Genomic DNA, 16,183 nt, shown 5'->3' with positions numbered 1-16,183 from the left:
CCCCCTCAGACTTTCACTCAGTTGTCCAATCTATCCTCTCCTTTGTTCATTTCTCTAAAGCCCTTTGAACACACAGCTGACAAAGACACTCAAAAAAACACAAAAAACAAAGATTGTCACTGATGAGCCTGTGAGTGCTATGAAGAGCTGGCCTTGGCCCTAGTTGGCACCACAGTCCCAACTTTCCCTCCAAGGTTCTCACTCCTGTGTGCCCCAGTTCCTGCTCCATCAGATGGCCATAAGCCGATACTACACATCACCCTAAGCTCTAAGTATGCGCTGAGAACCTAGCTCTCTCACCGACATGAGGACTAGAAAGATTTCTTTTCGTCATTCTTTCAGCTGAGATAAAACTGGAATTCTTTTACTAGGAAACTTTATCAAGAAATGACATTTAATGGCCATCATTAAAATGTCTACAAATAATAAATGCTGGAGAGGATGTGGAGAAAAGGGAACCCTCTTAAACTGTTGGTGGGAATGTAAATTGGTGCAGCCACTATGGAAAACAGTATGGAGGTTCCTCAAAAAACTAAAAATAGTGTTGCCATATGATCCAGCAATCCCACTCCTGGACATACACCCAGACAAAACTAAAAAGATACATGCACCCCTATGTTCACAGCAGCACTATTTGCAATAGCCAAAACAAGGAAACAATCTAAATGTCCATCAACAGATGAATGGATAAAGAAGAGGTGGTACATATATATACAATGGAATACTACTCAGCCGTAAAAAAAGAATGAAATAATGCTATTTGCAGCAACATGGATGGACCTAGAGATTATCACACTTAGCGAAGTAAGTCAGAAAGAAAGACAAATACCATATGATATCACCTATAGTGGAATCTAAAATGCGACCCAAATGAACATATCTATGAAACAGAAACAGACTCACAGAGAGAACAGACTTGTGGTTGCCAAGGGCGGGGTGGGGGGGAGCAGTGGCAGAGGGAAGGATTGGGAGTTTGGGACTAGCAGATGCAAACTAGTATATATAGGATGGATAAACAACAAGGTCGTACTGTATAGCACAGGGAACTATATTCAATATCATGTGATAAACCATAATGAAAAAGAATATGAAAAAGAATATATATAACTGAGTCACTTTGCTGTACAGCAGAAATTAACACAACATTGTAAAGCAACTATACTGCAATAAAATTAATTTTAAAAAAAGAAATGAAAAGAAACCAAACAAACACAAAATATTGATACAGAATATAGGTTACTAATTCAAACTTAACCAGTATTGGAGTCATGGTTGAAATAAAATCTAGAATTTCCCTAGTTTCTTTTCCTTAACCCTCTCTAGGACAGATGCTAAATAAAGTTAGCTTTACTCCTCATTTGGAGGTAGCACTGGGTTGGCATTATTTCCAAAACTAAAGGAATCCTCAATTGCTCCCTAAACAATCACTTTCTGATGATGTCTTTTGGGTCTCAGGCCCTATTCCAAACCGTATTCCCCACCCACCCCTCCACTCCCCAGCACTTAACTTCTACTCTGCAGTCATCTTTGCTGCCTGAAAGAAATCACTCCTTCCTCTCTGGCGCTCACAGATCCCACCACTAACTTCCAGTTACCTACCTTCCAGCATTCTCTCTCCCACTTAAGGTCTCTCCAAGTATGAGCCCTTGGAAATTCTACCTTTTTTTCATCTTTAATCCCTTTTCTTCTTGCCATGATAGATTCTCCTGATGCTCTTCTACAAAATCTATGATCTGCAGACTTAGAGGGGACCACAAGATATAAGAAGGAAATCCATGAATCCATATACAGTCACCAATATATAGCCCATGGACTGAGAAAATAATGTCTTAAACTTAAAAACACTATTTAAAAAAAATATATATAAACTCTGATTTGATTAATACAACATGGAATAGCTTAAAATAATATAAAATCCACAGTAGTTTTAGGTTGGCGTGTATATATATTTAATCAAGGGATCTTAAAAGTACTATGTGAGGGAATTCCCTGGCGGTCCAGTGGTTAGGACTCGGCACTTTCACTGCAGTGGCCTGGGTTCAATCCCTGGCTGAGGAACTAAGAGCCCGCAAGCCAAGAGGTGCGGCCAAATAATTAATTTTTTATGTGGAGGTTTCATGAAATTATGCTTTTAAATAAGAGTCTTTGTTGGACTCCTACTTCATGCCATATACAAAAATTAACTCATAGTGGACCAACAACCTAAACGTAAGAGCTAAAACTATAAACAGGGGTAAATCTTAAAGACCCTGGATTTGGTAACATAGGCCAAATTCTTAGACATGACAACAAAAGCCTGAGAAACAAAACCAAAAAATTTTTGATAAATTAGACTTCATCAAAATTAAAAACTTCTGTGCATCGAAGGACATTATCAAGGATGTGAAAAGACAACCTACAGAATGGAAGAAAATATTTGCAAATCATCTGATAAGGGGCCAGTATCCAAAATATATAAAGAACTCGTACAACTCAAGGACAAAATGACAAACAGCATATCTCCAAAGAAGATACACAAATAGCCAACAGGCACATGAAAAGATGATCAACACCATTAGTCACTAGAGAAGTACAAAGTAAAACCACCATGAGATACCACTTAACACCCACTAGAATGGTTACAATTTTTAAATAATAAGTACTGACAAGGATGTAGAGAAACAGGAACCTTCATACACTGCTGGTAGGAATGTAAAATAGTTTAGGCACTGTGGAAGTTAGGCTGTTCCTCAAAAAGTTAAACATAAAATTACCATATGATCTAGCAACTCCATTCCCAGGTATACGCCATACCCCAAAGAATTGAAAACGGGTACCCTAACACTTGGACACAAATGCTCCTAGCAGCATTATTCACAATAACCAAAAAGCACAAATAATTCAAATGTCCAACAACGGATGAATGGATAAACAAAACATGGCACATACATACAAGGATTAGTTTTCAGCCATAAAAAGGAACATAAATGTTACACTTGAGAGCATTATGGTAAGTGAAAGCCAGACTCAAAAAGTCACATATTGTATAATTCCACTTATATAAAATATGCAGAATAGGTAAATCCACAGAGACAGAAAGGAGATTGGTGGTTGCCAGGGACTGGAGGAAGGGAAGAATAGGGAGTAACTGCTTAATGGATACAGGTTTTATTTTGGAATGATGAAAATGTTTTGAAACTAGATATAAGTGGTGGTTGCTAAATGCCACGGACTTACTTTAAAATGGTTAATGTTATGTGAACTTCAGCTCAATAAAATAAAACTAGTTTTAAGATCACAGTAATTTTTTAAAAGCTAAAGTAGTCAGTGCCATCACTACCTTCTTCAGAGTCTACACTCCAGAGGAGTGGTCTCTCAGGTTACCCTTAGTTTTACTATATTAAATCATTTCCATAAAAGAAAAAGGGGATCACTGCCATACCCATTCTCCTCGATAACTGTGGCCAATCTTACATTTTCAAAAATTCCTTATCAAAAGAAAAATAAACCCAAACATAATCATCTTTGTTAATTCAAGCCAAAAAGTTTTTTAAAAGTCCTCCAAAGACTCTCTAGGCAATGGCATTTAAGTCATATCTATCTAATCTGTAAGGGAGATTCAAGAAGAAAAAGTAGAAAAATGGGTTAATCCTTCACTGATTTGTTATATAAATAACAACATGTAGTCTTTCTTCCTAGAGATTTCCCACTTCTTGGCAAAGTGTTTACCAGCCATTCTAAACCTAAGCGTTTGCTTCAAAGGCTGACTAGGGCCATCCAATTAGGTTATAGTCCAAATGAAAGACCTTTAAAGGGACATCTCAAAGCTAAAGCAAAGAAAAGAAAACTTGTACCACAGAGTATAATTTAATTTCTAAATATCAGTAAATGTGAAATATTAATGAGTAAATCTAGCCAGTGTTATTGCTTTGTACATTCAAAGCATGACTATATGAGGTAAGACTACATATAACACTGCAGCTGGAGGAAGCGAGCTGCATTACTTTGTAGTCATACTTCAAAGCAAACACTATTACCAGCAAATAGTTCTTCTCCTCAGTAAGTTTCCTTGACAATCCATTGAAAATTTACTGCAAAAACCAAAACAAAATATTCTTTATTTTAGCCAGAGGGTTTACTCCCTCCTACCTTATAAAACAGTAAGTGGTGTTCTGGTCAGTAAATTCTTATTCTGAAGCTTGATTTTTAAATACAAATTATCTAAAAAGAAATAAATGGCAAAGCTCCTAAGCGATTCTGAAAATGACACACTAAGAAAAAGAAATTTGTCATTTATTCAGCAAATATTCATTAGGCATTACAATGAGCCAGGAACAGGAGATGCAGAGGTTAGAACTTCTGCAATTTTGAGGCAGATCAAACTGGGGGACTAGCCAACCAAGTGTATCAGACCTTTTGTGAAGCTCTTTTCATCAAGATAGGTGATATCCCTGCAGAGATGGATAAACGAACCCACAGAACACACCCATCCATATATGAACTCTTGGATTCATGACACAGGTGGTCCTCCTGGGACAACTTAGTATCCTCATGGACACAGAAAAATCATTATATTGATTAGGGACAAGGGTGTAGTGAAAAAATAAAGAAATGTGGGGAGAATTACATAAAGGGGTTCAGCTAAAACAGTAATGTTTTCTTTCTTTTTTCTTTTTCTTTTTTTTGCCCGCAGCACGCAGCTTGCGGGATCTTAGTTCCCCGACCAGGGACTGAACCCAGGCCACTGCAGTGAAAGCACCAAGTCATAACCACTGGACCGCCAGGGAATTCTCAGTAATTTTTAAATTAATTAATTAATTAATTTGGTTTTGTTGGGTCTTCGTTGCTGTGCACGGGCTTTTCTCTAGTTGCAGCGAGCAGGGGCTACTCTTCGTTGCAGTGCGTGGGCTTCTCTTGTTGCAGAGCACAGGCTCTAGGCTCACGGGCTTCAGTAGTTGTGGCAGTGGGCTCAGTAGTTGTGGCTCGTAGGCTCTAGAGCGCAGGCTCAGTAGTTGTGGCACACGGGCTTAGTTGCTCTGCAGCATGTGGGATCTTCCCAGACCAGGGCTCGAACCCACGTCCCCGGCATTGGCAGGTGGATTCTTAACCACTGCACCACTAGGGAAGCCCAATGTTTTATTTTTTAGGTTTTAAAAAATTGCTTTAAAATTGTTTAATACAAATTTTCAAAAGAAAGCCATAGTCCCTGACTTAGAGAAACTGATTAACTAGTGGACAGAGGACAAAAAAAAAAAAAAGAGTACTAATACAGGGTGAGGAGTGCTATGGTTGAGGTATGCACAGGATACCACAATGACATTGGAAAGAGACACCTAACCCAGGTTGGCAGGGAGGTGGTAGGGGGATGGTAAGGGAAGGTTTCTTAAAGGAAGAGACTTGAGTTGAATCCAAGTTCAAGGACACTCATTCAACAAAAAATCATCAGAAGCCTACTGTATGGCCCTGTGCTTAGGATACAAAGCAAGGCAGATACAGCGTCAGCTCTTGAGAAATTTAAAGTTCAATGGATGAGGGACTTCCCTGGTGGTGCAGTGGTTAAGAATCCGCCTGCCAATGCAGGGGACATGGGTTTGATCCCTGGTCCAGGAAGATCCCACGTGCCGCGGAACAACTAAGCCCGTGCACCACAACTACCGAGGCTGCGCTCTAGAGCCCGTGAGCCACAACTACTGAGCCCGCATGCTGCAACTACAGAAGCCCACGCGCCTAGAGCCCATGCTCCCCAACAAGAGAAGCCACTGCAATGAGAAGCCCGCGCACCACAACAAAGAATAGCCCCTGCTCGCCGCAAATAGAGAAAGCCTGCGCGCAGCAACGAAGACCCAACGCAGCCAATAAATAAATAAAGTTCAATGGATGAGACCGACAAGAAGTCAGGTGACCGATTATATTTCAGTGACTGTGCTACAGACCATAATGTTCACTAGATATTTCATGTTCTTGCCTACGGCACCCAGCCTCCCCTTGCTGTTAGGTGGGACCATTTGACTAGTTTTGCGTAATGAAATATGAGCAGAAGGGACACGTGTCACTTTTGGGCTGAGACAGGGAGAAGCCCATCCAGTCTCCGTCCTCCTCTGTCACAGTGCCCAAGAACATTGTGAGTTCCAGCTGGTGTAGCTATAAGCCTGAACCCCTTGAATGGAAGAGAGTTCCTGTGTGGAGCAGAGCCTCTGAAAACCCATGACTGATAAGCATCATTACAAGTAATAAAACTCTGTTGTGTTAAAACAAACAGTGAGATTTCAGGATAAATGTTACGGCAATATAACCTAGTTGATCCTGATTAAGAGTGTGAAAGATCAGTGAAAGGTCTAAGGACTGGTTCCGTTGATTGCCTCATACTTAAGCATAGTGCCTGACCCATATAGGTGGCCAATAAATGTTTGATGAGCAAATGAAAGAATGGACCATTGACTGAGGGAACAAACTGCTTTAAAAAAGGAATGCAGAGAGCATACAGACAAGGTTAAAGAGGGAGGCTGAACAAAAAAGCAGGGGTCCAATTATAAAGAGTTTGGATCGAAACCGGAAGGCAATGGGTAAGTCACTGAGGTTGTCAGAAGAAATGACATAACCCAATTTGGGTTTTAGAAAGGTCACTCTGACTTGGGCTGGATATGGGCAGACCTGCAGAAATACATTTCTGCAGTTGATTCAGAGAAAGAACGAGGACAAAAGTGGGAGTTGGAAGGAAGGGACAGATTTCCAGATATAAAGAAGGGAAGAGTCCACAGGACCAGGTGACTGACAGGATGTAGGCCAGGTCAATGGTGGAGCTGCCCTCCAAGGAGAATGTGGAAGGGTTGGGGGAGGAAGGAACCACAGGGAAGCTGTCCTCCGAACATATGAATTTGAGAGTTCAATAAGATGTCTAATGGATATTTCTAGTAGATAATCATATAAATGTTGGACAGGCACTAAAAAGAGGGGAAGAGACAAACACAAGGGAGAAAATGTGCATTTGCAAAGCTCTAGCTGGAGGAGCTATCCCCATTCCCCCTACTTACCTTCCACTCCCCATGGTGTCCAGCAAGTTTCCAATCTCACTGCCAACAGTATAGTAGGGGTAGATAATTTCTAGGTATTCCAAGTTAAAGTTCTGGAAATATTTTTCTTAAAAAATCAATTATCTATGGTGATAATCTACAACATGGAAAATCCTGATTAGCAAGCTATATATCTTAGGCACATTACTAAGTTCCACAAAATTGCAGGCAGTAACGCACCTAACATAATCTCATTTCCAACAACGCAATGCCCCTGGCATTCGACAGCCCCTTAACAATGCCATTACTGCCAGACAGCTCTGCTGGTAGCCCAGATGGCACAAGGGCTGCACCCTATCAGATGTGTGACATGCCCTGCAAACTGCTTTTACAGTTAAGCCCATTCTAACCGTTTATGTGTCCCTTCTTAGAAATAAGACTTCCCTGGTGGCGCAGTGGTTAAGAATCCATCTGCCAATGCAGGGGACACGGGTTTGAGCCCTGGTCCGGGAAGAGCCTACATGTTGCGGAGCAACTAAGCCCGTGTACCACAGCTACTGAGCCCGCGTGCCTAGAGCCCATGCTCCACAACAAGAGAAGCCCGTGCACCACAACGAAGAGTAGCCCCCGCTTGCCGCAACTAGAGAAAGCCCACGCTCAGCAATGAAGACCCAACGCAGCCAAAAAATAAATTAATTAATTACTTAAAAAAAAATCCATAATAGTGAATAATTATCTGCACTTGTTCGGATTCCAGATAAATTTACCTTTTTTTTTGGCTGCGTTCTCTGGCTCGCGGGATCTTAGCTCTCCGACCAGGGATCGAACCCGTGTCCCTTGCAGTGGAAGCGTGGAGTCCTAACCACTGGACTGCCAGGGAATTCCCCAAATTTACCATTTTTTTAACAGAATGTTTTAAAGAACAGCTGCCACAAGTTCTTGGACACAAGGACCCTATAAAATGTTTAAAAGATGAATAATGCTGAGTATGAGGTGAAAAAGCTTATTCAAATTAAATCAATAAATTATCACAGGGCCAACCAATAGCAGTTTCAGTTCTTAGAGTTTTAAAGTCATTTTACCCTTTAGCTATTTTTTTTCCCTACACAGGAGCTCAGAATACTGCTAAAAAGGAGGAACAAGTAGACATAAACAGTCAGTTTACAAAATCCCTTCATTTTATCTAGCTAATCAGGTTGTTTATCTAACAAAAGAGGAAATTCTCTGCCTAGTACAAAGACTGTGATATGACCAGATATTCTGCACAGTTTTTACTTTGGGAGGAACAAGGTATTTTAAGAACAGATATCCCAGGGTATGGAGTATATTGCTAGAGTTCTATGTGATTGAGTGTACTGCCCTGTCTTTCCAAATGAATGTCCAAATGTTAAGATAACCACACATAGCACTTTATATTACCTGGTATTCAATGACTTTTTTAATTTCTAAAAAGATGACTAAAGAAACCTAGTAAAGGGACTTCCCTGGCGGTCCAGTGGTTAAGACTTCACCTTCCAGTGCAGGGGGTGAGGGTTCAATCCCTGGTCGGGGAGCTAAGATCCCACATGCCTCACGGCCAAAAAACCAAAACATGAAACAGAAGCAATATTATAATAAATTCAATAAAGACTTTAAAAATGGTGCATATCAAAAACAAATCTTGAAAAAGAAAAGAAACCCAGTAAACTTGGCTGTATTTGCAGGTTATATAAAAATAAAAACAAAGACTTAAAGTTGCTGGATCACACTGTCTGAACATAACTTACTGGAATGATTGAGTTGTTCCTGTAAACCTTAACTCCCTCTCACAATTCTTGTAAATAATGAAAAAAAAAGACAAAAAAAAAAGACAACAACAAAAAACGACTAATACTGGGGGAAACAAACAAAAACAACAGCAGGTAGTATTTATTCAGTGCCCACTTTGTGCTAGGTGCTGCTATTTTACATGTTCTATTTTTAACATACTATCTCTAATTTTCAATCATACAAGCCAGGCATTATGTAATTCTTGCCATTATACTGATGAGGAAACCAAGCCTTAGATGATTTGGTGATGTGGTGAAGGACATAGAAAGGATAGCACTGAGCCAGGATTCAAACCACAGGCTATAGGCCTGACTGACAGCCAGACGACTGAGAGCCTGTTACATCCATGATGTAGCTAGCAGCATATGAAAAACCCTCTGAAAACTTAGCCACCACTGGATAAAAGCCATGACATGATTTTCTCCAGGCCAGGTACAAGGAAAGGATGGAGAAGGTATTTTAATCTAATCTCTGATTCAAATTAAGAATTTGGAGTGGGCTTCCCTGGTGGCGCAGTGGTTGAGAATCTGCCTGCCAATGCAGGGGACACGGGTTCGAGCCCTGGTCTGGGAAGATCCCACATGCCGCAGAGCGACTGGGCCCATGAGCCACAATTACTGAGCCTGCGCGTCTGGAGCCTGTGCTCCGCAACAAGAGAGGCCACAATAGTGAGAGGCCCGCGCACCGCGATGAAGAGTGGCCCCCACTTGCCGCAACTGGAGAGAGCCCTCACACAGAAACAAAGACCCAACACAGCCATAAATAAATAAATAAATAAATAAAATATTTTTAAAAATACTTAAAAAAAAAAAAAGAATTTGGAGCACTTTCCACTATTCTCTTCTATGAACAGAGACTATTTGCTTACTTATTATATCTTTCCTGGCCAGAGCTGTCTTCTACATAGAGAGGCACTACGAGCTCCTCTATATTATGCAACTTTTTAACACTTTCTTTTCTGAAAATGTTTATTAATAAATATAAAAAATGACTAGTAATTCTCAATGTGAAGTTCCATTAGTCTTCACATTTGTTTAGAAACTACATAAAAAAAGAATATATATATATGTGTATAACTGAGTAACTTTGCTGCACAGCAGAGACTGGCACAACATTGTAAATCAACTATACTTCAAGTTAAAAAAAAATTGGAAAAAAAAAAGAAACTACATATTTCAAGTGATTCTTTACTTAAGCATTTATTCCACAAAAAAATGCTATTCAGTCATTACTTGCTTAGAAATGAATTGAGGCATGGGGGGTGGGGGTGGGGGTGATGTACAAAAATATACAAAGCCTACCCTTGAACAGCCCACCCTCTAATGCCCGGACTGGCAAACTATGGCCCCTGGGTCAAATCTAGCCTACCACCTGTTTCTGTATGGCCCATGACTTAAGAATGGTTTTTACATTTTCAAAAGGTTGAAAAAAATCATAAGAAAAATATTGTGACATGTGAGCTGATACGAAATTCAAATTTCAGTGTCCATAGATAAAGTTTATTAAAACACAGCCATGCTCATTCATTTACCTACAGTCTACAGCTACTTTCAAGCTTCAATGGCAAAGTTGAGTAGTCCTCACAGAGATCAAAAATATTTACTATCTAGTCCTTTATGGAAAAAGTTTGCCAACCCTTGATCTAATGAAGGGCCCAAGCAGCCACAACATCATGTTGGTAAAGACTATTATGAAGGAAAGAAGATTCTGAGAGGGTCCCAGAATACTTCTCAAGAGGGAACATTTGAGTTGGGCCTAGAGGAGAAATTTACTGAGCCCAGAAAGGAGAGGTGTTCCAGGCAAGGGGCACTGCAATCACAAAGCCACAGATGCAGGAAACAGTATATTATATCCAGAGAATGCTGAGAAATTCAAGTAGTTTGATATGGTGAAGGGTACATGAAGGCAAGGAGGAAGAGGGCAACAGAGGAGGCTGATAAATTAACTGAGACCAGTATAAAAAGTTCATATAACAAGTACATCAAAGAGTTATGGCAACTGAAGGCAACTGGGAATCCTCCTTAGTTTTTGAGGAGGAAGAAGGCAATCTCACTTGTGTGTCAGAAGCTTGAATCTGGAGGCTGAATGAGTGATGGGTGGGAGGTGGGACAGAGTTCAGTTAGAGAGGATAAGGGAGCTGGATGTAATCCGCGTCCCTGGAGAAGGGGAGCAGCAAGTGGATTCAAGTCATATTTAGGAGACAGCAATGATAGGAAGTGGTAATTAACCAGAAATTAGGGTGCCGTGAAAGGGATGCAGAGGCTATGGCTTCTAACTGGGGTCAATAGGTGGATTGAGATATCCATTTCTCAAGAGACAGAAATACAGGAGAGAAGCAGGTGGGAAAGGAAAAAACAGCTTGAGATACTACAGGAAAAGTTAAGCTTCCTACACTCTCTGTATATTATGGGAACTTCTAAAATCTCAATTTAAACGTCCATTTGAAAGCATTCACCCAAGAAACAGTGGTTGCCTCTGTACAGTATAATTGGTGGCACTGAGGAGGAGGAGGCATTTCACTTTAAAACCTTGTGTATAGCTTGAATATTTTAGAACAAGCATTTCGGACTTTTATAATTGAGCAAGAAGAATGTCAAGCATTATTCCCTAGGAAATTTCTGAAAGCCAAACAGAGTGAATGAAATATTTAGAATGCTCAAGTTTCTTCAGGTCATTAAAACAAAGCCACAGGAACAGCATTCCTGACATCCATAAACTACATTATTTTCCCACACACAGTCCTAGGACTACAGGAATACACTGTAAAAAGGCAGGTATTGTGTCCCCAAAGTATCATCAAACATATTAATCACATTTCAACCTAATATAAGATGTCAAAGTTTAAACCACATTTGTATGCTGTCTACGTTTTAGAGGAGGACAGCATACATTTTTTTTTTTAAATAAATCTATTTATTTTATTTATTTTTGGCTCCACTGGGCCTTCGTTGCCGCGCGCGGGCTTTCTCTAGTTGTGGTGAGCGTGGGCTACTCGTCATTGCGGTGCGCGGGCTTCTCATTGCGGTGGCTTCTCTTGTTGCGGAGCACAGGCTCTAGGTGCACGGGCTTCAGTAGTTCTGGCTCGTGGGCTCTAGAGAGCAGGCTCGGTAATTGTGGCACACGGGTTTAGTTACTCTGTGGCATGTGGGATCTTCCCGGACCAGGGCTTGAACCCGTGTCCCCTGCACTGGGAGGCGTACTCTCAACCACTGTGCCACCAGGGAAGCCCAAAAGTTACTAAGCTTTTTAACTTCTTGCATTTTATGTTTTTATTTTTTATGCTGAAAATAACAATATAATTATCTATTTGAGTTGTCCTATAATTTAATAGTTTCAAATTAACAGTACTATTAACTGTAAAACTACTAAGACCAGTTTAAGATTTCTTGGTAGTTCTTCTTAGCCTAAGGATAGATCCCACTAGAGACGGTCAATCAAAATACTGTTTTAAAATCACATGAAAGGGCTTCCCTGGTGGCGCAGTGGTTAAGAATCTGCCTGCCAACGCAGGGGACACGGGTTCGAGCCCTGGTCTGGGAAGATCCCACATGCCGCGGAGCAACTAGGCCTGTGAGCCACAACTGCTGAGCCTGCGCGTCTGGAGCCTGTGCTCCGCAACAAGAGAGGCCGCGATAGTGAGAGGCCCGCACACCGCGATGAAGAGTGGCCCCCGCTCGCCGCAACTGGAGAAAGCCCTCGCATAGAAACGAAGACCCAACACAGCCAAAAATAAATTAATTAATTAATTAATTTTAAAAAAATCAATTCTTAAAAAAAAAAAAAAAATCACATGAAAGATTTATTTTCTGTATGATGATGCTACTAGGTTGATATACAGTCATTCGTTTATTTGTTGTTTTTTATTTTTAGCAACTGTGTTTTGTTGTAACACGTATAATTCATGCACACTGGAATGTATAGATCATCAGGGTACAGTATGATGACTCTGACTTATACATGTGCTTGAACCCACACTCCTACAAAGATACACGTTTCAAAAAAAAAAAAAAAAAAAGATACACGTTTCCATCTCCCCAGAAAGTTCCCTGTGCCTCTATCCTGTCAATGTCCCTGACCCAGAGGCAATTGTTATTATGAATTATACTACCACAGATTAGTTTTGCCTGTTCTGGATCTTCACATAAATGAAATCATATAGTAACTGCTGGAGATTTTTATTATACAGATGTACCATAATTTATTTAACCAGCCCTCTTGATGGACATTTTGGGCATTTCCAGTTTCCGCTACTAAAACAATGCTACAATAAATAGCCCTATATATGAACCATTTCCCACATGTGAATATATTGGTAGCATTCATACATTCAATCACTCATTCATTCGATGAATATTCACTTAATACCTATGCAGTGCCAATCAGTGTTCTATGCACTGTGGATAGAGCAACAAGCAAAACAATGACCCTGCTCTTGTGGAACATACAATCTAATGGGAGAAGACAGACAATAAACAAAAATAATGTCAAGTGGTATGTACTAACAAGATAAATAAGGTCAAATAAGGAAGAAGAAATTAACAGGGTACTCTTTTACATAGGGAGGTCAGGGAAGGTCTCTTATAAGAGGTAATATTTTAGGGCTTCCCTGGTGGTGCAGTGGTTGAGAATCTGCCTGCCAATGCAGGGGACACGGGTTCGAGCCCTGGTCTGGGAAGATCCCACATGCCGCGGAGCAACTGGGCCCGTGAGCCACAACTACTGAGCCTGCGCGTCTGGAGCCTGTGCTCCGCAACAAGAGAGGCCGCGATAGTGAGAGGCCCGCGCACCGCGATGAAGAGTGGCCCCCGCTTGCCACAACTAGAGAAAGCCCTTGCACAGAAACGAAGACCCAACACAGCCAAAAATAAATAAATTAAAAAAAAAAAAGAGGTAATATTTGAGCACAGACCTGATCAAAGTGAGGAAACAAGCCTTGGCTCTCTAGGGAAAGGCATCTCAGCAAAGGTACCCTCAGGAACAAAGGTCCTGCCCTCAGGCAATGAGGAACTTGGACTCAAAGTAAGAAAGCTATAGTGGCTAAAGCAGAATTAGCAAAGGAGAGAGTGGGAGGAAGGAGAGAGGTCATAGAGGGCTGCACAGAACGGGTTAAGGAAGTAAGGACTTGGGATCCCATCCCAAGTGAAGAAGAACGCCCCTCCTGAGGGGTTCTAAGCAAGTATTTTAACACTCACTGGGGTGCAGTGTAGAGAACAGAATGCAAGGTGGAACAAAGATGGGATAAGGAGACTAGTTAGGAGGATTTATAATTGTCCCAGGAGAGGAGTGATGATGGTTTACAGAGGTAGCATTGGGGGCGGTGAGAAGTCATAACATTCTGTCTCTACTTTCAAAGCGAGAGCCAAGAGAATTCCTGATGTGGGCTATGAGACAAAGAAGGAAGTCAAAGATGACTCCAGTGCCTTGGCCTGAGCAAACGGACAAAATGGGAAAACAGTGGGAAGAGCAGATTTAGAGGGTAATATCAAGAGTTCAGTTTTGCATTGTTAAGTCTGTGGTGCCTATCCAACTCACAAATGGAGTTGCTGAGAAGGCAGTTGGATTATGAAGTTCAGCAAAGAGGTCAGAGGTGGAGATTAATATGTGGCAGTACATGGAATTTGGGTGACATGACTTAGAGAAGTCTGGAGCACTCCTGGCCTGGGCCCTGGGGCTATTTATTTTTTGAAGGATTGAACAAAGGAGAGAAGAAACAACGAGGGAAAAAGAAAACTAAGCGTGGGGCGTGCAAGAAGCCAAGCAAAGCTTTTGAAAGAGGACAGAAGGATCAATTGGGTTAAATGCTACTAAGAGGTCAAGATGAGGACTGAGAACTGACCACTGGATTTGGCAACACAGAGGTCATCTGCATCGTGGTAAAGGTAGTTTCTTCAAAAAACCTAAGACAGGAACTACCGTGTCAAAGATAGACACATTTGTAATTTTAATAAATATTGGCACTTTGCCTTCCACAGAAGTTCTACCAGTTTATACGCCTGCCAGTAGCATATGAGACTGACTATTCCCACATATCCCTGCCAAAACATGCTATTATCCAATTTTTTAAAAAATTTTTATTGGAGTATAGTTGATTTACAATGTTGTGTTAGTTTCAGGTGTACAGCAAACTGAATCAGCTATACATATACATATATCCACTCTTTGTTTTTTTTAGATTCTTTTCCTGTATAGGCCATTACAGAGTATTGAATAGAGTTTCCTGTGCTATACAGCAGGTTCTTATTAGTTATCTATTTTATACACCAATTTTTTATATTAAGCAATCTGATAAGTGAAGTAGAGCGTCTCCTTTTAGTTTCAATTTCTCTTATTACAAGAGAGGTACAGCATCTTTCATATGTTTAAGTCATTCATGTTTCCTTTTCATATTCTTTGCCCACTTTTCTGTTGGGCTATTGGTCTTTTTATTACTGATTGGGAGAAGCTCTTTATATATTAAATAAATTAGCCTAGTGATCACTGATTTGACTTTATAGTGATTTTGCCACATAAAAGCTTTCTGGGGACTTCCCTCGTGGCACAGCGGTTAAGAATCCTCCTGCCAATGCAGGAAACACGGGTTCGATCCCTGGTCCGGGAAGATCTCATATGCCGCGGAGCAACTAAGCCCGTGTGCCACAGCTACTCAGCCCGAGCTCTAGAGCCCGTGAGCCACAACTACTGAGCCCGCATGCCACAACTACTGAAGCCCGTGTGCCTACAGCCCATGCTTTGCAACAAGAGAAGCCACTGCAATGAGAAGCCCGTGCACCACAACGAAGAGTAGCTCCCGCTCGCCGCAACTAGAGAAAGCCCATGCGCAGCAACGAAGACCCAATGCAGCCAAAAATTGAAAAGAAAAAAAAAAAAAAAAAGCTTTTTTTATGTAATCAATTGTATAATCCTTTCTTTTTTGCCAATCTGATGAGTGTTCCCCCTCTCCAGCTTTAATGAGGTAACGTTTCACATTTATTTATTTATTTACTGACAAATAAAACTGTATACATTTAAAGTGTACAACGTGATGGTCTGATATACAGTCATCCTTTGGTACCTGAGGGGGACTGGTTCCAGGACCAACTGCTTCCAACTGTAGTAGTTTGTGTCTTTCAAAAAATTTGCCCATTTCATTTAAAGTATCAATTTGATTACCTTAAAATGGTTGATAATATTCCCTATTACCCTTTTAATATTCATAGAATCTGTATTGATTCTTTCTATGGAATGCTGTACTTTCATTCCTGATATGGCTGATTCTATGACTGAGTCAGGAAATGTACAAGATAAGTCTGAAACACCTTGTTATACCAGATATTGAACAAGCTATCAAAAATCTCTAGAGTTATATCAAAAGGACTCAGGAGTCAACTTGAAGAGGCTCCTACAGA

General features: G+C 40.7%; 1 protein-coding gene across 1 annotated transcript in view; it reads right to left on the bottom strand.

Annotated features, from left to right (window-relative positions):
* The window catches only part of NUDT3 (nudix hydrolase 3), a 126,198-nt gene that overhangs the window by 51,685 nt on the left and 58,330 nt on the right, over positions 1–16,183 (bottom strand). The gene's annotated exons all lie outside the window — the stretch shown is intronic.

The sequence above is a fragment of the Balaenoptera musculus genome, chromosome 11, assembly GCF_009873245.2.
Source record: "Balaenoptera musculus isolate JJ_BM4_2016_0621 chromosome 11, mBalMus1.pri.v3, whole genome shotgun sequence".
NCBI classification, from domain to species: domain Eukaryota; kingdom Metazoa; phylum Chordata; class Mammalia; order Artiodactyla; family Balaenopteridae; genus Balaenoptera; species Balaenoptera musculus.
Note: the sequence above shows the minus strand (reverse complement) of the source record. Positions and strands in the feature narration are given on the sequence as shown.